Source organism: Topomyia yanbarensis, chromosome 3 (assembly GCF_030247195.1).
Source record: "Topomyia yanbarensis strain Yona2022 chromosome 3, ASM3024719v1, whole genome shotgun sequence".
In the NCBI taxonomy this organism is placed as follows: Eukaryota; Metazoa; Arthropoda; class Insecta; order Diptera; family Culicidae; genus Topomyia; species Topomyia yanbarensis.
Window position 1 is genome coordinate 107,586,991 of NC_080672.1, and position 25,367 is coordinate 107,612,357.

Sequence of the window (25,367 nt, forward strand, 5' to 3'; positions counted from 1 at the left end):
CTTGCCAGAAAGGAATTATTTAGTGAATTACCGTGGCATCTTGTTCCACGCACTGGTCACCATAGAAGAGACCCTTATCACAATGCGAAACCATTTTGTAGGTATCTAATTATACAGATTGTGAGTATTGTCAATGTGTAGTTCAAACCGTTTGTTTGGTTTATGCACAAAACAATTTGAATCTGTTATTATTTTTGCCAGATCCTGAATCTCAAGTATGGTCGATGCATGAAATGCTATTTTAGCAATTTATTTATTTATAATTAATTAATATCAACAGACACAGTGTGGTTCTAATGATAATTTCTTAATCTATTTAAAAAGTCAAATTGTAATCTGCTACGTGGAATGTGAAGATCGAACTCGGATGACACTCTGTTGAAGGTCCGCTGCAAACCATACTCCATTACTCCATAGTTAGTCCGGCGAAGAGGTAATCGGAGGAATAAATTATTGCGAAGGGCGCGAGGGCGAACGTTCATGTTTATCGCACTGAGAAGCTCGGGGCAGTCAATTCGATCTTGCAAAATATCCGAAATCGTCATAGCACGGAATAGATCCCGTCGCACTTGCAATGTATCGAGTCCAATAAGCAAACCCCGGCTTTCATAACTTGGTAGCTGGTGAGGGTTGCTCCAAGGCAATCGACGAAGGGCAAACCGAACAAATCTGCGCTGTACTGTTTCAATTCGATGGACACCGTTGAGATAATGAGGGTTCCACACAACTATCCTGACCTTCTTTGGATCTGCTGTGCCGTTTTTCATGTCACTTGGTTGTCTGATGCTTCCTGAACTTATTGATCATATGTGATACGGTTATATGTGCGATATCCATCCATCGATGGGAGGCGTTCAAAATTTCGGAGTGACCAAAATTTTCTTGCACATTTTAACCATATGACGGATTTGATGAAACTCTCTTCATATAAGTATTATACTTTAAAATACTTTAGTGCATTTTTAACTACATACTAAAGTTCGGCAACCATCATTCGAAATATTTCCCAAAACCTGTTTTAATCCACCTAGTATGGCAATTGTGTCTTTCTCAGATCTCCAAACTATAATCCCATGGCTGGCTATGTTCGTTTTAATTGTGGAAACGTCTAGTACATTCTTAGTACACTTTGCACCTACACACAATGGCTCGCCAGCCACGAACCTGTTGAGCTACCTGTCGACGGTGAAACACTTGAAATAAAAAAAATATCATACTAATCAGCATTAGTTCAATGTTGTCTTCCTACTTACTAATGTTGTCATGCGGGGGGTGAGTGTGTGAGGAGGGTGAAAAACCCACGAACGAATCGTTCCCCAGCTTAATTTGGGATGCTTTGGGATACAGTGGTGGTATAAAGATGATGGGTTTGGGGATCTGGTATGAGAAATGGTCTGACGGGGGGGGTGTAATGAGGGGTGATCTAAAGGAAGTTTAAGACGCCTCTACGCTTCTGTTAAAATCCAGAAACGCTTTGTCAATCCAAAAAATATTGGGACGGGATTGGGTTCACGATTTTCAGAGTGATTGCCTAACCTTTCTATATGAGAACGGAAAAAATGCACCAAAACCTAAAAAGTCAATTTTTGTCAACATTTTTTTTCGAAATTGCATCTAATCTCGACGTTTCATGTATTTTGAAGACATTTGGCATCATGAAAATTCAATTTTAAATTTTTTCCTTAGTTCCCCTTTGAACATTATTCAGTACCTGCTTATATGGAATCAAGAACCATTTGGCCAATGTGGTCAAAGCGATTTTAGATAGACATTATTGATCCAGACTGGCAAATACAAATAATTTTACACCCACTTTAATAAGCTTTGCATCATTTTGATATCATAGTGGTACCAGTTTATAAGAGAAATTTCTGCGTGGTCGGGTAAACCATAAGCCAGAACTGAAAGTCGGATCCACTAAAAATTCAATAGCAGCTTATGGGAGCGTTATACCGTTAATTTGAAACTAAGTTGGGGCAATTTGACTCTGCTATCTCTGAGAAAACTGAGTGAGATTAAAAAATACATACACAGACATACAGATATTTGCTGATCTCGACAAGCTGAGTCCAATGGGATATGACACGCGTCCTTCCGGGCCGATTTTCAGAGTTTAGATTTTAGCCTTTCCATATGAGAAAGCCAAAACCATAAAAAGTTTCCACTTTAATGATATAGTATGCATCTCTGTGAACTCAGAATAAAATTCATGCATACATGTTTGTTTCGTGAACTAACACTTGACCGTAATCATGAATAAGTTCGCGAATTTGCAGAAAGTTCAGAAAAAAAGTTGTGCATAAAAGGGTTAATGTGAACGTGCGATTCGTAATTATGTTCATGGATCAAATTTTCCTCCAGCAACTATTTCCTGATTCATAGTAAATACATCACGATCTGATGTGCATACAGGTGAAATTGCTTATAAAACCATGAGATACCACCGAACGATTCCACTGTCATGATCTAGTTTATGGGTCCTTCCACGTCAGATTTACAACCGAAATTTTTTTTTGTTTTTTGCATTCTTCAGCGAAAAATAATCGGCACGTATTTTTTTATTTTGCTGAATATGATATCTTTTTCAAGTTGAATTGATGTTTTGAACTTTTCAATATCATAAACTTAAACATTTTTAAATCGCTAATAACTCGGAAACTCTTCGATGTGAGGAACAAACGTTAAATAACAGATATTCAATAAAAAATGAGAATTTTTCAGTCATGTCGTTAAAAACAAAACAAAAATTTGAACGGATTTAGTATTTTTTATTAAAGACATAATGTTTATTATTCAAAAAATGTCAATGAATATTGGAGAAGGGGCCCTGATCAGCCGTACGTCGCAACTTAGTTGCGATGCTCTCGCAAGAGCGCAGGATGGCACTGACATCCATCTTCCGGATACAATTCCGGATCCTGGTGGTCAACTGCTTCGTATCCTTTGCCCGCCAATTATGTTTTGCACACTATAGCACTGAGGAAGCCGAAAAAATGTTTAATGGTACGGCACTAGGGCAAGTTGCTCGGGTCCCTTTCTTTCGGCACGTACGGTATCTTGTTCTGCTCAAGATACTCCAGCATCTTCTTGGCGTAATGAGAAGACGCCTTGTCCGGCCAGAATATGCACTTCCCATCCGCATGATGCTTCTTTAAGAACGCAGAAGAATTTTCTCAAGATACTCCTGCTACACTTGTTGATTGATGGCCAGACCGCTCGGCTTGAACCACGGCTTTGAAATCCCTCTGTCCGATATGGCGATGTACAGCATAACTTTTTTTCAAATTTAAGTTTAAGCATACCATATTTTGTTTCGGGGGATGTGGCCGACTTGTCGCTGTCATTTTCTGGAATGTGGGTCATCGAGAGCGGAAAGTAACTTTCGTCGTCCAGCACGAACGACATCCCGCGGTAGTTCTTCGTCATCCACCGACACTGCGATTTCACGATCGCTAGCTACTCGTCCGTGTAATCGGGGGACCGAGTCTTCTTCCGACAGATGATGTCCTCCATCTTGAGGGTTCGGTGAATCAAGGTATGGAAGCAGTGATATTTTCGGCCGTCCTTGTCCTTGTTGTCGAACAGCTTTTTCAACGTTTTCTTCTTCTTCTTTGTCATTATATTCACCGGACGGCCGCTACCGGCCTTCCGCTCCACGCTCAAGGATGCCAGGACCTGGTAAACTGTGCTCACGGGCACGTTTTCGTCTCGCAAGTGTTCTACCGCAAACTTTTTTGCACGATGGCCATGCGTTTCGTAAAACCGTACAACACGCTCGCAGAGTGCTTGCTGTTTCGATGCCATCTTCGATTGAACTGACAGCACCAGAGCGAAAAGAAAAATGCCACCAATTTCTAGGGAGTCCAGAGCGCAATTCTCTTGAAGAGAAAAAAAATGTACGCTCTTTACTTTAATTACAGAAGGGTATTGAAATCATTCTCATTTTTTATTGAAATCCCGTTAATGAAAGTTGTGCTTTTGCATGAGCCTACCGAAATTTTTTCTGTGATATTTTTTGTCATTCGACTTATGTATACTGCAATTGTTAGAGCCCATTTTTTTTTAAAGCGTGGTAAATTTTTTTTGGAGAAGATTGTGTAAATTTTTTTGAATGGATCTCGAAGTTCATCACTAGATATTTCAATCATAAAAGGTGCATCACAGGGTGTGTGATACACCTTTTATGATTGAAATCAGTGTACAGTTTACTTGCATTATTTTTATAACTGTAATATCAATATTTACACAATCTTTTTAACTTAATTCTGAACATTAAGAGAAAAAAGAGAAAAAAAATAGAGAGAAAAATTATTTGTTTATGATAATTGCAATACATAGGGGAACCTGGGGCTATTCGGTTTGGACCTACCTAGGCAAGGCGCCCTTTTCGGTTGATAGATGTGAAAGAATTAATCGGTCAAAGGTAGTTGTTGGCTTGAAACCTCAGCTACATTTTGGTGCCATACTAATTCATTTGAACTACTCCATGGCAGCGCTAGGTAGCGATTTGCAAAACCCTACATATTTACTTTTTCAATGTACGGGTAATTCGGACCTCCCTACGGAGCAATTCAGGTGTCAATTTTTTATTTTTGCGTTTCTCAATAGAAAGATATTGCAATTGCTCTGAAAACCGACTTTTCAACGGAGGCCCGGAGGGCCGAGTGACATATACCATTCGATTTAGCTCGTCGAGTTCGGCAAATGTCTGTGTGTGCGTGTATGTGTGTGTGTATGTGCGTCTGTGTGTGTGTACGCGAACACAATCTCACTCACTTTTCTCAGAGATGGCTGAACCGATTTTCACAAACTTAGTCCCAAATGAAAGATGCAACGTTCCCATAGGCTGCTATTGAATTTCTAATCAATCCGACTTCCGGTTCCGGAATTACAGGGTGATGAGTACGATCACGCAGAAAATGTCGATTTTAATAAATTCTGCAATGAATGGTGAAATTTTTTCCAAAATGTGACCACAACTGCTTCGATTTGTAGTACTAGGTCACTAACAGTCATTCAGTCTCTTTGGTCACATTGGCCACAATCATCGGTTCTGGAAGCCCCGGCGGAAATATCCAAATTCAGAATAACAGTCACATCGGTTTCTTGGAGATGGCTAGACTGAATCAACCAAACTTAGTCTCAAATGAAAGATGTTGCGTCCCCGTAAATGGCTATTAAATTTTATCCCGATCCGACTACCGGTTCCGGAGTTACGGGTTGTGGCGTGCGATCACATAGCAAATTGTGATTCAAACCGATACTCCGATGAAAGCAAAAAAGGTAAAAATTTCGCTAAAATGTCTCTCAAACAACTTAAATTTGCAGTTCTTGGTCACCGACGGCCAAACAAACTTTCGTTGACTACATTGACCACCATAGACGGTTTCAGAAGTGCCCGGGAAAGGCGGCCATCTTTTAAAACTAGCAAACTCATATCAGTTTCTCGGAAATGGTTGGGCCGATTTTCACAAACTTAGTCCCAAATGCTATATTATCCCAGCAGATGTCTATAAATCTTCGTACGGATCGCTTATATGGTTCCGGAAATACAGACTGAACCGGCCGGTCACATATAAAATTCCCATATAAGCCAGAACTCAATTTTTTTTTCAAAGGGACCCCATGAAATTTCAGAAATCGAATTCGTATTTTTGATGCCAAACATCTTTAAAATGCATGAAACGTCGAGATTTTATGTTATATCGATTTTTTTTTTTTTCATAAAAATCAACTTTTTGGGACTTTGCCGATTTCGCACCTTTTTCAGTTCAATATTACCGTGGCTGTTTTTTCTTTTACAAAATTTTAGAACTCGAATAATGTTTTCTTTTCTTGTATATAGTTGTCATGTCATGTATAATGAAAATGCAATATATACATTTGAAAGCTTTTAATGAATATAAACAACGCAAAAATTCTCGTGTTCATGATTGAGAAAGGCACAATTGCACCGCTAGGTGAATTAAAACATGTTTTGCCTTTCTCAATAGAAAGGTATTGCAATTGCTCTGAAAACCGACTTTTTAACGGAGGCCCGGAGGGCCGAGTGACATATACCATTCGATTCAGTTCGTCGAGTTCGGCAAATGTCTGTGTGTGTGTGTGTGTGTGTATGTATGTGTGTATGTATGTATGTGTGTGTGTATGTGTGTGTGTATGTGACCAAAAATGTCACTCATTTTTCTCAGAGATGGCTGAACCGATTTTGACAAACTTAGTCTCAAATGAAAGGTGCAACGTTCCCATAGGCTGCTATTGAATTTCTAATTGATCCGACTTCCGGTTCCGGAATTACAGGGTGATAAGTACGAACACGCAGAAAATGTCGATTTTAATAAATTCTGCAATGAATGTATAAAGGTGAAAAATTTTCCAAAATATGACCACAACTGCTTCGATTTGTAGTATTAGGTCACTAACATCCATTCAAAGTCTATTTGGCCACATTGGCCACCATCCTCGGTTCCGGAAGCCCCGGCGGAAGTATCTAAATTCAGAATAACAGTCACATCGGTTTCTCGGAGATGGCTAGACCGATTCGACTAAACTTGGCCTCAAATGAAAGGTATTGCGTCCCCGTAAATGGCTATTTAATTTCATCCCGATACGACTTCCGGTTCCGGAGTTACAGGTTGTGGCGTGCGATCACATAGCAAATTGTGATTCAAACCGATACTCCGATGAAAGCAAAAAAGGTAAAAATTTCGCTAAAATGTCTCTCAAACAACTTAAATTTGCTGTTCTAGGTCACCGACGGCCAACCAAACTTTCGTTGACTACATTAACCACCATAGACGGTTCCGGAAGTGCCCGGGAAAAGCGGCCATCTTTCAAAATTTACGAACTCACATCAGTTTCCCGGAAATGGTTGGGCCAATTTTCACAAACTTAGTCCCAAATGATAGCTATAATATCCCCATAGATGTCTATAAAATTTCGTACGGATCGCTTATATGGTTCCGGAAATATAGACTAAACCGTCCGGTCACATATGAAATTCCCATATAAGCCGGAACTCAAATTTTTTTTCAAAGGGGGGACCTCATGAAATTTCAGAAATCGAATTCGTATTTTTGATGCCAAACATCTTTAAAATGCATGAAACGTCGAGATTTTATGTTATCTCGAAAAATTTTTTTTTATAAAAATCGACTTTTTGGGACTTTGCCGATTTCGCACCTTTTTTCAGTTCAATATTACCGTGGCTGTTTTTTCTTTTTCAAAATTTTAGAACTCGAATAATGATTTATTTTCCTGTATATAGTTGTCATGTGATGTATAATAATGAAATGTAATATATGCAATTAAAGCTTTTAATGAATATAAACAACGCACACATTCTCGTGATTCATGATTGAGAAAGGCACAATTGCACCGCTAGGTGGATTAAAATAGGTTTTTTCTTTTACAATGGAATTATGTTACCTATGAAATCTTTATTGAAGAAACTTCTCAAGAGGCAAAAAAATTATTCGCGTTAAAAAATTGAACTGGGTAGTCACAGCTATCGATTAGCGCATCATGTATTTTCTTTGGTGTGGTGTGTGCATTCGGGTGCGTAGTCGCAATCCACTGAACGGTGGTTGCTGGAATAGGGGGTCCGAGTAGCCCTGTACGCTCATTTCGCATAAAAGTGCTGCGCGTCTTGAAAATGTCTGTTTTTTCACACAAACAAAATTTATTCCATAAAATAGGAGCCTCAAGCTTTCCCGAACACTTACCTGTTGCTTTTTCACTTTTGTTTGCTACTTTAATCACGGTTTTACTATTAAAATGATTTTTGTTTTGAGGACGGTAAAAAAACGAAACACGTTATATCTCCTTTCTAAGAAAAACCAAAGAAGTAGATTCATCTGTCAAAATTAATGTTTCAAAATAGCAGCTCCGCTAATATGTACGACAGTCAGAAATTAAACGATTTTCTGAGAATTCGAGGGGGTCCAAATTTACCCACACGGTCTTAATAGCCCCGGGTTCCCCTATAAGATATAAATATATGTGTAATGTAGTCTACGATTGACTGAGGAATAAAAAAAATTTAGAAAATTTATCTCCAAAGCTAAAAAATATATAATATACTAGAAGTACGCATTATATGAACTACATCAATACCGCTAATTTTACTCAATTTTACTTCGGACTGAACTAATTGGTATCAGAATAGGTTTGTTTGTCTGTTTCGTTTGACCATGCATTATAATCGGGCCGACATAACGCTATGACAATCTACGAAAACCAACTAACAAAATGCCAATAAATTTAAATTTTTAAAAATATATTTTAGTTACGATTTCAACACGAAATTGTCTTTAAACGAATTTATTTCACAAAAATTGATCTTTATTTTTAAACTACGGGGCTTACAAAAGTGTTATCCTTAACATATTGAACGTGAGCAGTACCACGTTCCTCATGTGATGAAACTGGGCACAATGTGGCTTCAGAAAAGCCATTTTTATTGTCGCTTATTTTCCGTCGGCTTCTGTCCACACGGAGTATCAATAACCGACGCCACCGCCCATTAACACATGGACGTGACCACGGATTTTCCTAAGAACTAAGAAAATCTTAACGACCTCGGTTGGGATTAAGCGCAGACAGACTGGGGTGAGTGGCGGACACTCTTAACACTTACCACTCAACCACCGACGCCGTATAAAGCCACATTTTGTTTTTCAATAAACATTCCACTTCGCTAGCAGAAGGCTTTGAAATTAATCAATATTGTGTTGACGAATCCCCTTCAGATGATTTAGAATCAGAATGAATCATTTTCGAGCCACGTATTTCTTGCTGCAGCATAAGGAATAACGATTGTTTGGTTAGTCGAGTGTCTGTCGCTGTTACTCATCATTTATTTTTGCGTTTGACATTGATCTGGTTTAACTAAATCTGAAATCACCAAAAAAATCGAAACGAATAAAGACTGGGCACTCTTTTCTATAGAAGTTTTCATGGCGAAGTGCAGACAGCTGCTATGATTTTATGCACCTATCATCATCGCGGGGCCCTGACCTGGGCGCAGTGTGCTCATCCGTAAAGACGGTACTGATCCTAAGGATTATTACATCAGAAATAAATTCAAATAGAATCCTGAGAATGATTGTATGATTATTATATATTTTTTGGGAATTCTGCGCACCACAGAGCCACTTTTTTATGGGCTATTCTGAAGCTTCTGAGCTAAATCGGTCAAAATACACCCATTTCTAAAGCAGGTTGAAGTTTAAAAAAAAATCATCGAAATATTTGGAGAAAGATTACGCTTTCATAGTATTGATTGATTTGAAAGGACGAGATCATTTGGGTTTCCGGTCAAAGTTTTTTCGCACTCAATTCAACGTTCCCAGTGTCATAAAATTCAAAAGATTCGATACGTTCGACCTTTTAACGTTGAGACCTATTTCAAGAGTAAAATATGTCCTCGAATAAGTTAAAGAAGAAGTTCACGGAAAACAGAACCGTCATAATTTTTCATTAAAAAGCTTATCTTTTTTATGAGATGAGAAAACGCTGCGGAAAGGAACTGTGCTATACTATTTAACATTTAACTACAGCAAATGCATTATTGTATTGTATTGTAGGGCAATAACCCAACCTGCAGCTCATATCAGTCACTGAAATGGAACTGGCTTAACAAGTTTCCGAAAGTGCTTGTTACTAAGCGACATTTTAGCAATGACTTACATGCGATATGCATTTCTGAAAGTATTTTATTTAAACCTGCAGGGTATGGGCGACAGGAAGTGTAGTAACGTTTTCAGGTCGACATTGAAATCTATCTAAAGTTTTCAAAATTTAATTTATTGCCTCTTTGTCATCATCAAAACATCGACTGAAGTTACAGGATATATGGTAACTTTTGCCCTGCTTCTACTATCATCTTACCCATTTGACGACGTTGGGTAGAGAAGCATCTGCAATCTTTGTTCAACACATTACCTCAAATAGTAGGGTGATAATTGGGACACTCGATTCGAATTTTCGTTGCACTCAAACACGAGTAATTGACCGTGTTCAGATCACTTTTTGCCATTATATTGGATCTCAAGAATGAAACAAAGATTACGATTTCAATTTTACGCATTCCATCGATTATAGACCGTGTGATTAATTAAATGGTGCTCCTTAATAAAGCCAAAATAGGTTATGTACTCTACAGAAAAAACGAATAATGGTCTTTCCAATAAACCCCACATATCGTCTACCGCCGCCCAACGACACTTTATCATTCATGTAAGCCCCCGCTTTGCTTACCCCGTTACCAATTCTCCCCCCCCCCCCCGCTCGATGTCGCCGACGGTGTCGACAAGCTGCTCCCGGCTTCTAATCGGTGCTTCGTGCGAGGGTGTTTCCTCTTTATAAAAGTTGAGCGTATAATTTTCGCCAAATTCACTCACCTGCCGTACGTGTGGCAGAAAGGATCACGCGGGTGTCGTCGCCTATATAGCCGCTAGTCACTCATAGTTACCGCGCGGTCGATCGCGAATATAGTTCCTCATCGGCTTTAAATAGATGTAAGATCTAATTGGCCACCAGAGTTCTGCCGGAGGGCGGTGTAGATTGTAGGTTTTTTTACTGTATCTCTTCTCTATTCTCGGTTCTGTCCTATACTGTTCATGCGGTGCCAGCTGCGGAACTGGGTAATGATGAACAGCTAGTGCGTTTGTTACGTGAAGAGTGAAAACGTTTTTTTCCCTGCTGGCTGTATGGAATGTGTGTGTTATCATTGTGATTTTACGAATTGCCGGAGGGTATTACGTGCCATATGGATGTCATTTCGAGAAGCTCCACAATTGGATCTTTAAGTGCGATTGTGCCGATTGTGCGAAGGTGGCGAGATATTTTCGCGAGAAGAACAGCTGAACAATTTTCTGTCGGGCGGTTTGTGGGGTAGAATTTACGCGGATAAAGTGTTTTCGACTGTCGTTGGTTTCATAAAATAAGGTGATCATCGCGTTATTCTGGTGAATTGTGGATTTTGTAGTGGTGACGCGGTCTCCTGTTATTTGTTATGCGAGATAATTATGTATATACTAGGACTCTACGTTGCAGATGTGCAAGGCGTGGGCTTCGTAGCCGATATTAAAAGATATGAGAAAATTCTTAATCGCTATTACTATGAACTTAGTTCACAAGCCATAGCATACACGAGTGCCACATAGACATTACGAAAGGAGATTGAATACAATCATGCCTTTGATATTTACCCTTCCTTTATTCATGAATATGTAATTACTAACAACAATAGTTTTGCGAATCAGTTGGGAAAAGATCACATGGCATGCGAGGACAGAGTGTCTGATGAAGAATATACTTTAGAGAAGCTTGTATACAGTTCATTTAGTACGTCCGTCCTTAGGATGGGTATAAAATCATATTAGCTGTCTGCACTGGCAGTATCACACAGTAAGACCAATCCACAAAGGTCACCTGTTTGAGGCCTTAGAGTTAGTATTTCTTCGTAGGATATGTTCATAATATTACTCTGCAACTTTGTAAAGAACCCTGAAGCACTCGCGCTGCTGTATTTTTTACACTTTTGGATTTTTCGTTATCATTTTGTTACAAAGACATTTATCAATTGCAAACCACTACGTATTCCTCATGTTCTGAGGAAAATATAATCATTTTATAATACTCTGACATACTTCAAGTGCAATAATAAAATCTAAAATTATTTGTTAAAGTCAGGTCAATAGAACGCGCGATATGGGAAGTTCGACAAAACAAAATTCTGTTCAACATATCTCTTGATCTCGATCATGTAGAGCATAACTTTCTTCGGCAACCTTGTTCAGGACATCAATAATTCAAATCCCGCTGCTAGGAAGCGCCAGTGAACATATCATTTTTTTCAGCTGTCTGTATCTCAAGATCCAATTTTTTTAGAAAGTCAGTGTCTTCGACGAACTTGCTAAGCAATTCAAAACCTATGAGGTAGTATAGCGAAAGTTTCAGAATACTACCATTAGGCGGCGCTAGTAATCATGTCAGTTGTTTGACCTAATGTATCTCAATTTCCTGATTTTTCGGCTTTCGGCAAAGTTGCCCACGAGATCAAAACTTGATTATAACTATTGAATAGAATAAAACAATTTTACGTGTTATCCGTTACTTTTACTTTTTTGGTCGCTTAAATACTGAATAAAATATTTAAAAAAATGATAAAACGATTTGGATGTAGTCAAGATTCTAAAACTGCTTAGTTAATGAAAATTGTTAGGACTTTTTCACGCATCGCACGGCCTCTCACATGTTTGCCTGGTGCCAGAGCTTCTTGAATCAACAGCTCTGGTGACGACACTGAATTTTTAAATAGTCGTAATCTAGAGATTCAGAAATCATAAATGTGCATGTTCGCTAGCACTTCCTAGTGGCAGAATCCTAAACTATTCAATGTATACCTTCGTAGGATTTTATCTCTTGTGTAGCTTTACCGAAGACACCGTCCTGCTAATAAATCAGGAAATCGAGATACAGTAGGCCAAAAATTGCATACTCACTAGTGCCACCTAGTGGCAGAAGCTCGAACTATTCTGCATACCACCTCGTAGGTTTCGATCTCCAAAACAACATTGCCGAATACAGAAAAAATCAAAAACTTTAGATACAGTAGACCGAAAATAAAATAATACTCACTAGCGCCGCCAGGTGGTAGAATTGCGACATATACATTAGCCCATCCAATAGGTCATAATCTACTGCCCGAGTTTGCAGAAGAAAGTAGTGCTCCAAATGACGCGGATCACGAGGTATACTAAAGACTCTCTGTATTGCACAAAGTAAAACGCACGAGTGCTCGTGTTACAAAATTTGGCGCGAGAGTCTGAATCGAAAGTAGAGTACCCGAGCAAAATAAAAAATAGAGAGTATTTTCGGCAAAGTTGTAAACTATTACCTGATTTTCGAGGCGAAATTGTTGTTTTTTTTTTGAAAACCTTTATTGATTAATTTAATATATTCTACAAATTTGCTAGATTCACTAAAATATGAATATCCCGCGAAAGTGTTCTGCAAATAGGTCCACGAACTCGGCTGTGGATTGCACGTTGACATCCCCGAGATAAACATTTACGGGAATACCACCAGCGCGTTTTCTGCTGTTCACAAACTCCAGAACGTCGAGGGGTTGTCCGAAGGTTGCATTGGGCATAACTTATACACTCGCCGAATGCACTATTTGTCACCATCCCTCAGCGACTATCGTTTCTGTTCGGTTGTGGCATTTTTATACATGCATTTGAGATCTGAGGTGGGGAAGGTTGTAATCATCTACAATGAGTACACTGTCTGAAGTACCAGCTTTTTCCAAAATTTGTTGATCTGCAAAAGAGTGGGCATTGTACAGGTGTGGTCTGCTGTTCGGTCGTAGATATATACAACAAATATTCAAAAAGAAACTTGGCAGTGAAAAGCCTGCAATAACTTGTTCCAAGTATTCAAATGCAGGCGTTGTTAGTACAGTACCGGTGAGATTGTATTTAGTGCGATAAGAAAGCCGCTCCCGCGACAAAGCTGAAGATTTGTGATCGCAACGATAAATTATGTAGCTCAGTGATTCTAACCCTGGGGTCCACAGACCCCTAGGGGGCCGCAAAAAGGTTTCTGGGGATCTGCGAAGATGAATATCTTTTCCAGATGGATATTGAAATTCTTCGCAACAAACAGAAAATAACATGTTAATAGCGAACTAATGTGATCTTCACAAGCATATCCGGCCCAGGGCGTGCAGTGAAATTAATCAGCCAAAGAAAATAAAAGTTCCTATAAAGCGGGAAAAAATAATTTCGATTGAGTTTAAACAAATTCGACTTTGACCTACTGCACATGACGTTGAACTGTTGCTATAAGTGAAAACGGATATTAATCTCAACCCGATCAGAACATCATAACAGAAAGCTATCAAATTTATATCTCATGTTGATATAAATTACTCTCTGTGTTATGTTTATGATATACCGATCAGGAATGCAAGAAAGCTTATGTCACGATTATATCTTCTGGTACTATCATTGGATTAATAATATGATATTAATGTACGCATACCACGATGATGTTACAGTAAGTTATGTATTCTTTCACAATTATCTTTGAACGCTAACGGTTACACAAACAACAGTATATTTGCTTATACACTGAAGTCTCTTTTTATGCGTCGTAATTCAACTTTTTAAAGCGAATTTTCGAAATTTTTGATTTATTTTGATTTAGATTTTCAAAATTACGCGTTTTGAGTATAGTTTTAGATGCAATTGGTTGGAGAACTTGTCAGTGAGGTGTTTGATTGACTTACTTGGTTTGCAATTGGTTTAAGAGATGACATTGCCTATTTTCTGAGACACTCGTCTGACACATAACTTCGAGTAGGAGGCGTATGATTTAAATGTTAAAGCCATTATCATTAAAAGCTTTCGAATCGTGAAGTTATCAAAGAACTTTTCTAAAGATTATAATTTTCCTATAAAACTTATTTCGAAGAATATGCTGGAAGTATCAAGCAGTCCAGATGAAATAAAGAAACGTGAATTGAAATCAAAAAGCATTTAAAACTAGTTTTTATGGCTTAGTCTAATGAGTATAAAATTAATTTTTCTCTAATCTATGCTGCATATTGCGAAAACGAATTTTCAGGTCACAAAAAACTATCTGATATATTATACTGATCTCCAAAATTTTCGTAATGTATTTTGAGGATCTTGAGAAGACTTTCATTGCGATTTCTCCAATTTATGCAGGTTTTTATGGACACTTAAACCTTATCCAGTTTGAGCGTTTTTTGAATTTCTAAACTATCGCGACTTTTTTTTTTTATCCTCCGCATAAAAAGTGTTTGAGTTTACTTAAGTATATTTTGAATGGTTGAACTGACAAGTGATTTGAATGCGTTTTAGATAATCCTTGAAATATCTAAAAACTTTAATGCAAAAATATTGTTAATTTCCTCCTTAAAATTTAATCAAATTTGAAAAAAAAAGTGTTACAGAAAAAACATGAAATATTCAAGAATCCGTCCCATCGAAGAAACATCAACAATTTCTCGATTTTTTCATAAATCTGTTATATTCGCAGTTGATAGACATAACTTCTGTAGAAGATTTGCATTTCTAGCAATTTATTAGGTGCGAGATAATTGTACTGGTTTGTTTAGTCTTCCCCATATCAAAAATGCCAATAACAAATCCCCAAAAGAGACTTATTTTGAAACCTCAAAACACATTCGTTGCTTTGAATCTATGCGGAATTCTAATTAAGATTTGTCGTATTCTCCCTAAAATAATGTACGTAAAATACCCGCTCAATGTTACCTTGTCGCAACGACATTATTTCTAAAAACCACGTAAAACACGTTAACGTACAAGAGAAGCGCCAAAGCGCACTATTCAGAATCTAAAAATAGTCCCTCTTTCCTAATCTGAAAAGATAATTATAAAGCTATTCAGTCTATCGTCATATAGACAGCTGTATTGGTGAGTAAATCTGAATAAAAACAAAGCGTATGACACCAGGAAAACAAAGAGCAATTAGGCTTGGGCAAAGTTCAATGTGTGCGTTCTGAAAACGTCTTCTGCATCTATAATCGTTTTACCCTTGACGGAAGCGTGGAATATCATGCTAACATTAAACATCAGTCGAAAACAACGTCGTTGGTTCATGCAGGAAACTTCCCCATCAAACTCAGAATGCCCAGGTTCAAAGCGGCAAATCGACAAATAATAATCAGCGTGTCATATATTCACAATAAATAATCAGCCAGCAGGTATGCAATCATTTGGCAATGCTATAAAAGCTTTTGATGCATGGAAGCTTTTTGCTCCCAAAGCAAAAAGCGCCTTAATGTATGCTTTATTTTTCTCGTATTCTATTTTTAGACGTGCACGCTAAAATCGTTGATATTGTACAATAAGTAATACAAGCTATGTTGGGGTCAATTATGCTATCTCATGTTGTTATGATCGTGTTATATTGCTATCAACGTTTGTTATAAATGTGATATTCGTAGAGAATTTTTTGTTAGAATCTTTGTTATTTTAACACCTAACGGTTTCTGCTTTATAACAAAATTTGATAGGAAATTTTTCGTAACAAAATATCAGCATGAGTTATAATTGTGTTATTTCCTCCTGGTCGGGAAGGAAGTGACATACATACCGTCACACCACGTGAGATACTGTGTACAGATAAAGCTTAAAGGTTAAGCCCAGGCAGAAAGCTTCATTTCGAAGAACAACGTGCAACATGGCGTCGGGTATGACAACGTTAAAATCAAGATTCTGTGTATATGGATGACGATAAAATTGAAGTGCTCATACACAGCCTAATGCCGCGAATTAGACCAGAACACATTAAAAGATTTATGTCAAAATACGGAGAAGTGGAAACCGTTACAAACGATACTCGAAGAAAATTATTTAGTCGCATTTCTAACGGCGTCGTGTTGTTGAAGTGTTGCAAATAACGCTATGCACCTTCCCTGGTCAGCTTCCTACTTGCCAGTTCTGTAACCAGACGGCGCATTACGGAAAACAATGGTCCAACCTACTATAAACAATATCAAAAAATAACCTTCGATAGTTGATTTTTAACAGTTGATAAAACATCCCTGTACTCACAACAAAATAACAACGATTAGTCCAGTATCTCCAATTCAACAACCAGCACAATAAGTGTCGATAAAGGTAGATTAACAACAGCGACTCATAAGATCAAGAAACAAATAAGAACATCCGACTTCGAATATCCTTAAAGCTGTTCCGATGAAGACATGAACGTTATGCGAGCAAAGGCAAACTCCCATGTTGTGGTGGACAACAGAGTTAATGTATTACCGACAAAAAAAAAGATTCTCAACAAGCAACAGCGAGTTGCATTCACAAGACCGTCCTTTTCGCAGCAACTTTGTGTTATTCTTTTACTGTTACATAAACAAAAAAACTTCACGGCGCAGTTATGCTAGTGCATTGAGTCGTATCAAATATAACAAAACGAAAATATAAATCGATTTTGACACCTTGAGGGTCCGCAGCAACCCAGATGATTTCGGAGGGGTCCGAGATACGAAAAAGGTTGAGAACCGCTGGTGTAGTTCACTGAAAGTTCTGAGTTATGTATGTTAGCGTGGTTTCTGTCACAACAATAACATCATAATTGCAAGAGGAGAGCGCCAGTAATAAATCCTGAGTTTTTGTTCTTATTCCTCGATCATTTTGATAGCAGTCGTTTGGATCTGGATAAACAAAATTACGAGATTTCTGCACTCAGCGGAACAACAGTTTGTAATAGGCCCTTCGAAAATTATTCTGATATGTTAGTAGTTCAATACAACGCATTGAAGATAGTCGGAATATGACTAGCTGATACAACTGATCCCGACTCGGAAACGGTTGTTTCATCTGAGTTGGAATTTCGGCGAAAATCATTCGAAGCTCCTATTCAACTTCCAGTTGGGTTTGACTGGGAGTTTTTTCTTCTTTTTTATACCTTTATTAATTGAGCAGAATTTGGGAACTGTAAGACGACCTTTTTAGGGAGTATTGAGGGGGTGCAATAGTCACAACTTTGAAACATTGTTTAGTGGAATTGGCGTCGAAGTTTTGAAATTTAAGCATTGTAGATCGAATGTCTACATATATCAAGCAATGTTTGCCTAAAACTTTCATTAGTTTTTAAATATATAGCAGAATAATTAAACAATTCCGCAAGTGTGCTACTAATGAGATGATTAAGGGAGTGTCTATCCTCTTATTGAACGTCAAAACTTATAAATCGTTGACATCTTTTCCGGAAGGGAGGATAAATCGACTGCTAACTCATGATGAAGCAAAAAGCTTAATGATATTAATTTTAATCAACCTCACACATGATACTGAACCCAAATTTCTTAATTATCGAAATCCATTCTCGCAAGAGCAGAAATGTATAGTCTATTACATTAATTTTTCAATCAATTTTTCGCAATCATTGCGAAACAAATAGCATACTTATTTGAAGCTTTAAGCTGCTGTCATCTCATATTCGACAATTTTCACGACTCCACCAGCGTTACGGTTTGGTACAGCCAAACTGATGTCGAGGAGTGTTAATCAAGGTTGTTCGACGTGTTCTTGGCATCACATCATTAATCTTAGAATCTTCGCCTGTGATGTGATACGTAATTTCTTTTAGATGGTATGGTATGGATTATTCACATATGCAGTAAAGTTCTGGGTACAACTTGACAGCTTTCTCGAATCCGCTAGTGAGTGCAAAGGACACACCAGCAGATCCGTAGCGCGCTGGCCAAGAGCACTGGCCCTAGGAAGGCGCCAAAATTTTGAACTACTTTATGAAATAATTGTAATAATCACAAAACAAGTCAAAATCCGTGTGCCAAGCAGGTATTAAATTATTCTTCGCAAGTCGAACTGAAAACGGAAGCTAATGTAAAAACCAAAGGGTGCACCCCTTAAAGATTTCACGAAAAGTCCCAGAAGATCAAACTACAGCACTATCAGTCCCATCCCGATTTATTCACAATAAATGGTGTTATTCTCAAATTTAAAGTGTATACAAAAATAAGTAACGTACTCGTTTAAGTCGAACACGACTCAAATGGCAAGACTTCAAAAAATATTGGAAATTATTGCATTGCCATCTACGTAGGTCAGCTGGGTTCGATTCCCAACTCCGCACGTAGAGTTAGAGAGTAAAAAGTACCTTCTTATCTTTTTCTTCATGTCCTCCTCAGATTTGACCTCCTTGGGATGCTTCCGTAGTGCTTGCTTCATAATTGGCCAGTAATTTTGATGGGCCTTAGTTCCAGTGCGTTGAAAGGAGGGCGGGAGGTTAATTTCCTTTGGTACGAAAGTGACCCCGTTGGCTTCGTACCACTGCAGAAAAACATTTGAATAGTGGCACGAAGCTAGATCTGGCCAGAAATTTGTAGGGCCCTAGTGTTGCTCCAACAGAGGAAGCAGACGCTTCTGTAGACACTGCTTGAGGCAGACTCCCCGTTTATAGTTCTGGTAGTCATTTACGGTGCACTCCGTTTGCCACATGAGCAGATCGCTTGTTGAATCAAGTATTTATTAGCAAACTTTGAAAGTTTTGTTACCTCGAGCTGCTCAGGGTAGGAGAAATTATGCTTGTCTGTGGTGAATATAAATGTCACCCACCATCATATGCACTCATTTAGAGGGTGACCCATTTGCCTTCGGTAATATCACAGACAATGCAACCAGACGAGGACCAGCAAACGGGTGTACTTACGTAGGGGATGCTCAAAAGCTACGACCTGATTAGACTTACTGGACGACAACCAACGACGAGGGCTGGCGACTCCTTTTGAGTCCGAAATTCGAGCAAAATCGAAACGTGATGCAAATTCACTAAACCAAGGCTCAGTTAAGTTACAATATCACTAATCTTCATCATTAAACATCTTAACTCTATTTATTACTTATAAATAACCTAATTCTAAGTGACGTCACTTGCTACTTGCGGTTTGGTTTTACGGGTGTAGACGGAAGATGGCCGGATCGTCGACTGGGTGACATGTTGGTGGTTTACGGTGACAATGGCTGTGTATGGCGGCAGTGGCGGTGCGTCGGTTATAACTGGGACTCTGGTCCAACGGTTAGCCGTCGGAGCGTGTATGGCGTGCGTCTTTCGACCGGATAGTGGTATTTTCTGCTCTCGGGAGTCGATTCGACCTGCGGCTTGTGGTTGCCGGTTTTCAGGGTTGCCGGCAGGCAGAAGAATGGCGTTATGGCTGCCGATATTGTTTCCAGGCACGTGGCGACGGACAGAGAGCCGTATGTTGGCGGTAGTTTCCGTTCCTGTTCTTGGTCTCGTCCTGCGAAGGAATAGGTTCCAGATGACAATCTGGAGCCAAGAATAAAAGGTCCTCTGGGGACCTACCCAGAGGTATTAGTTACATAGCCATACAACCATGTGGTACCCGCTACCACCTTCCCGTCTACTTTTTTGTAGGGGAATTGTGGGAAAAACCGACACTGTGGGTAAAACCGACACCCCACAACTTTTCCTAGAAATCAAATTTTTATTCATTTCATAATGATACAATATTATTAGTATGTTTATTTAGAGCATTTGAAGAAAAATTGGATTTACGTTAGTGCGCCGAATGTCATAAAAATTAACAAAACATTCGACAGCAGCGTTCATACTCGTCTGGATGTAAAATTTCGTTAGTAGATTTTAAGGTTTTAACCGAACGAAAGCTTTTCAAATCACCCCATTTTTCAGTACCTATTATTATTGGCCTGTCCTATGATCAACTAGGTGCATTGAAGACGAGTTTGAAAAATTCAATATTTTTAATTGCTTTTATAAAAAATGTGCGCTGTTGGGGTAAAACCGACACCCTATGGTTAGGGTAAAACCGACACCCTGTTAAGATGGTTGTGTATAGTTGCGATTCATTTCAAAATACTGGGGATCTTTGTGACACTTCAATTAGCCTATTAGAACACTATAGTATTAGCAGAAATACACAGAAATACTTTTATTGTGTTTATTTCATGTAAGTCTCTTTAAAAATCAAAAATTGGAATTTTGGCTTATCTGATTCTAACGAAGCTTTTGCTATTTCTGCAAAAAGGTCATCAAACCGAATTTCTAGTGTTCTCTTGGTTTGTCATAGACGAATTTTATCACAATGAGACAATGATATTATGTATACTCCAATAGATCGTTGATGATCAGAGTCCGAAAAATCAAATCTGAAAAAGATAGTTTGACTAAGAAGGGTGTGTGCCACTTATAAGTGAATGAATCCAATTAGCAGAACGTAGATCGCTTGAAAATCTTCTCTTATGAAATAAAATGACACTGGAGGTTGCAATGATGTGCGCAAGGATTATTTGGAAATACTCATATCAATAAATAATCCTATAGCATAAAATACTCTTATTTATAGTACTACGCTTTCGAACTTTCTTCCCCTCACTGCATGATGAAGCAATAAAAAGCACATATTTGCATCATACATACTCACACTTTATTAATCACGCATATATCTCATTTTTAATAAAGATAAAGATTTTAATAAAGTGGAGAGAAAATAAATTAAAGGGGGTGTCGATCTTACCCCTATGGGGTGTCGGTTTTACCCGCAGTGCTTACAAAAAGTCACTTTGTTTTTCAAGTTTTTCAACCAATATTTTTTAATGAAATTAATTTTTTGAAGCGCTGAAAAAATTAAGTCTTGTTAAGAATTTTCTGAAGAAGAATTCTGCATAAAAATTATAATTTTATTGGTTTTGTGGCAACTTAGAAAAAGTGTTAAGCTTAAGGTGTCGGTTTTAACCATAATTCCCCTACCCAATTTTTACCTTTTTTTCCGGTATTTTAATTTGTCTGTGAACCGTCTTCTCACCGTTATTTTACTTTGCGTACCACTAAATTTTAGATAAATATTTTAACGACAATCAACTTTTAACATGAATATTTTACAAATACCTTTTAAACTCTATTACTCTAGTCCATTAATCAGTCCTTTTGTGTTTGGACTTTTACTAACTGTAACTATAAAAAAGCATTAAATCAATTAACCTGCATCACTTTTAACACTTAACAAAAATTACTTTGGAAAATTAAGAACACCGCGCGCACTTCTTATTCCTTTGATTGTCAGAGCAGAAAGAAGGATCAGGGCCTGGAGCTGAGTCTAAAACGGTGACGTATTCGTAAGTCGGCACCGGAGATGAACCGAACACCTCCGAAGTTTGACAGCTCGGCTATATCCGTTTGCTAACCCTTTTACTGGCTACTCTACCCGTGGCGTGTAGCGGCGGCTAAATGAGACAGGTACCGCTGTAAATAAGTACTGTGAAATGATGTGGGTACCATTTGGGTGGCAGTGGAGCTCGTAGCAGGAAAAGGCCGAGTTGGATTTGCATGCTGGGAGGGCAAAATATTGAACCGCTCAAGGATTGATATTTATTGTGGCGGAGCCATCAATTGCTCATCGTAACCGACGGTTACAGTTTCTGCTTTCTTTCTTCGATCGCAACATCAAACTTGTATTAGGCGGTGAAGAACAGTAACCTCGAAAGCTGCTGGAAGTCCGCCTTGACGTAAGTCTCATCATCCATAATGAGACTATGAGGCTTCGTCAGCATCTTGGTTTACAGTATCCGCACCAGTGACTTTCCCACCGTATTTTGCCGTTCGTCACGATTTGCAGTCTTCTGCACTTTGTACGTACGCAGTTCTTTCCGGTCCTTGACTCTCTGAACGAAAGACCTGGACAGATTCAAAATTTTGGCTACATCCCTAACTGAAGCATTGGGATTCCGCTTAAACGCTTTCACTACACGCTTGTGATCTTGATCACTAATAAAATCGCATTTCTTCTTGCGTTCGATGCTCAGAATTTGGTAGTAACGTCTAATCACACGGCTTACCGTTGACTGCACGATTTCGAGTTGTTTTCTGATGTCCTGATGAGAAAGTTGAGGATTTTGCAGGTGCTAGCGCAAAATCTATTCGCACCGTTGCTTTTCGGGTGACGTAATTTTTTCTCATTTTATAAAAACTGACAGCGATAAAAATACAGTTTGAATAGGTTTCTTTTGATTTGATCTGGGAGTCTCTTTGTCCGAACGATTTTCAGCTTCTAAATTGAGCAAAATAACAAACTAGCACACATTCCTTCTTTATCGACCACCCACTACAAGTTTACCGTTACTTTAATCGAAGACTACATATTAAGAAGACTGATATCTCTTTTCTTCCCCCATACAAAAGAGAGGCGACAGAGGTAACAGCGCCTCTATTAGAGGAAGGTGGGAAGCCTAATGTAAAAGTGTACAGTGCTTTTCATAATGATAAAACCACCTATGAAATTCAAAATGCAAAGGAGATAAATAATTCTATGATTGTTTCTTTAATAGTGCATGAAATTGAATGACAAATTAAGAATATGAGCTCAAAAATTCATTTATTTCATTGCAAAACAGATCGGATACAGCATTTTTTTAATAAAAAGGTTTTTCAAAATGATACGACCACTTGCAGTTTTTCGTGGATCATATGATTAAATTAACCAACAAGAATTATTTAATAGTCCGTTACACCCCCAGAACGGTTTATAGTCTGAAAGGTACGATTTGGCATACTAAGGACCAATTTCTGCAGTGTTGCCAACTCTATTTCTTCCCACGACTGGACAATAGCAGATTTTAGTTCCTGGAGTGTTGAAAATTGACGATTATTTGCATAAATTCGTCGGACCATTATCCCCCAGAGGTTCTCAATGGGATTTAAGTCCGGTGAACAAGCAGGCCAATCCAGAACATCAATATTTTCCGATGCCAGCCACGCCAATGTCTCAGAGCTTTTGTGTATACTGGCGTTATCCTGCTGAAAAATAAGCTTTGCCTTGCGTCTTCTGCGAATAACTGGTAGCAGACTGGTTCTAAGCACATTAATGTAATCAGAGCTTTTCATTTTGTGTGAGACAAATTGGATTTCCAGCTTTCCGGATGCGCAAAACGCACCCCAAACCATCACTGATCCACCCCCGAAATTTCTCTTTGAAAAAAATCGTGGTTCTTTTCGCAAATCGCGCCAATAGCCATTGAACCCATCCGGCCCGTCCAAGTTGAACTTTTTCTCTTCCGAAAAAATCACCTGCGAGAGTTTTACACATTTTTTGTTAAATGGTTTGAATGAATATGAGACCTTAAAATTCAGTAACTTGGTCTTACCTTTTTCCAGTCTTGGGACATGTTCCGACGCGCAAATTCTAGCCGAGCTTCCTTGTGCCGAGGTAGTAATCGTGGAGCACTATTCATTTTTGCTCGCAGTATGTTTGGCGAACGTTTCAATGCTCTCCAAACCGTCGAAACTGAAGCATTCAATTGAAGTTCAGTCCGAATTTGTGAGCAGCTTATGGTCGAATTCGATGCTCTACTCACAATTTGACGCGTGTCTCTTTCCGATAGTTTCTTTTTTCGTCCTGGACTCTTTTTCTTTCCATACATTGCAGGATTTTTGAGAAAATTCAACACTGCACAGTGACTACGTCCGATTTCTCGCGCGATTTTCCGGATCGCCCATCCTGCCTTCCTGAAGGCCAGAATTTGTCCTTGCTCCTGTTGACTCAAACTTTTTTGCTTACCCATAGTATCAAAATACTGTTAAATAAATAATATAATTCATTGTCATTAAATTCAATCAAAACTGAACAAGGATATCTAGTGGTCGTATATTTATGAAAAACAACAGCTACTCACTTTTGCAGCCTCTACGTCGCGTGTCAACAAATATATCTTTTTTGAGTCTTTTGCTTGTATTTGTGTTATTATTCATCGGTTGTCATCGTTCATTTAGAGTGGCTCCATTAGAGTCACGCGAAAATAAAAAAATCAAGGGTGGTTTTATCGTTATGAAAAACACTGTATATGTGTATGCATCACTATGGGAAGTACCATTTTTACCCGCAAGTGGCGTTGCTGTTACTGTCTCGACATTCTAGACAGAATTGCCAGTCTTCTTTATATGCAGTCTTCGGTTTAATGCTAACTTTTTCCAAATAATACATTCCTACATTTCATATGTATTAAACAAAAATTAGTTGTGCAATCGTTCCTGGGATGGCCCACCTCACACCCATACACCATTTGTCTTTCGAGCTTTTGTCCATTAGACATTTTGTCCTTCGACTTTACGTCCTTTCGATCATTTGTTTTTCGATCTGTTGTCTTTCCACATTTTGTTATAGATTCCTTGTAAATGCGTGGACCAGAACAATTTTCATTTTCTACTGACATCAGGAACTGCCATGTTCGGTTGGCTTTTGAATTATTTGAATTGTTGAGTATCCATTGTCTTGATTCTCGCTGAAAATAAATAACAGTAAATAAAAATCAAAATGAATATTTCCACTGTTCTAGCCGTCCATGTATCTGGGAATATATGTTTAGGATTTTAAGTTTATATTCTAATTTGTTGTAGTATTGTGATTACCTCTTAAAATTTCCTTCAGTTTTCAAAGATTGTGATTATCATTAATTCATCTATGTATTTCAATTTTTAAACTGGTTGTATGTAAATGTAACTCTTTCAAAGCCGTAAACTCTCTTAGGTGATTAAAATCGCCGCCGTCATCCGAAAATCGTACATCATTGAACCGATCATAATTGATAAACGAGTCACGCACCAACTCTCATAATCGCCACATCAAAGTCACCATCCCCATTTCCAGTGCTTAATCCAATTATTTTTAAACACAATGATTAATTGTCATTTTCCTCTCGTTCTTTCCTCCTTTTCCGGATTAATTAAAATTACTGTAGCACACCGGGTGATACCGACCACAGAGCTACGAACCGGTAAGAATATTGCATAAATTCCAC

At 38.3% G+C, this 25,367-nt stretch overlaps 1 protein-coding gene across 12 annotated transcripts in view; it reads left to right on the forward strand.

The window, feature by feature from the left end:
- LOC131692619 (trehalase-like) overlaps positions 1-25,367 on the forward strand; it is a 146,568-nt gene that overhangs the window by 85,502 nt on the left and 35,699 nt on the right. For 2 of the 12 annotated variants that reach the window (XR_009306025.1, XR_009306027.1), the window contains exon 1: positions 10,403-10,568. The exons of 4 other annotated variants lie outside the window; for them this stretch is intronic. The gene's annotated coding sequence lies outside the window, so the exon portion shown is untranslated. Of the gene's footprint in view, positions 1-10,402; positions 10,573-25,307; positions 25,344-25,367 lie in introns of those variants that run through there. 6 more of the 12 variants (XM_058979776.1, XM_058979777.1, XR_009306032.1 and 3 more) reach the window with 5 other exon arrangements.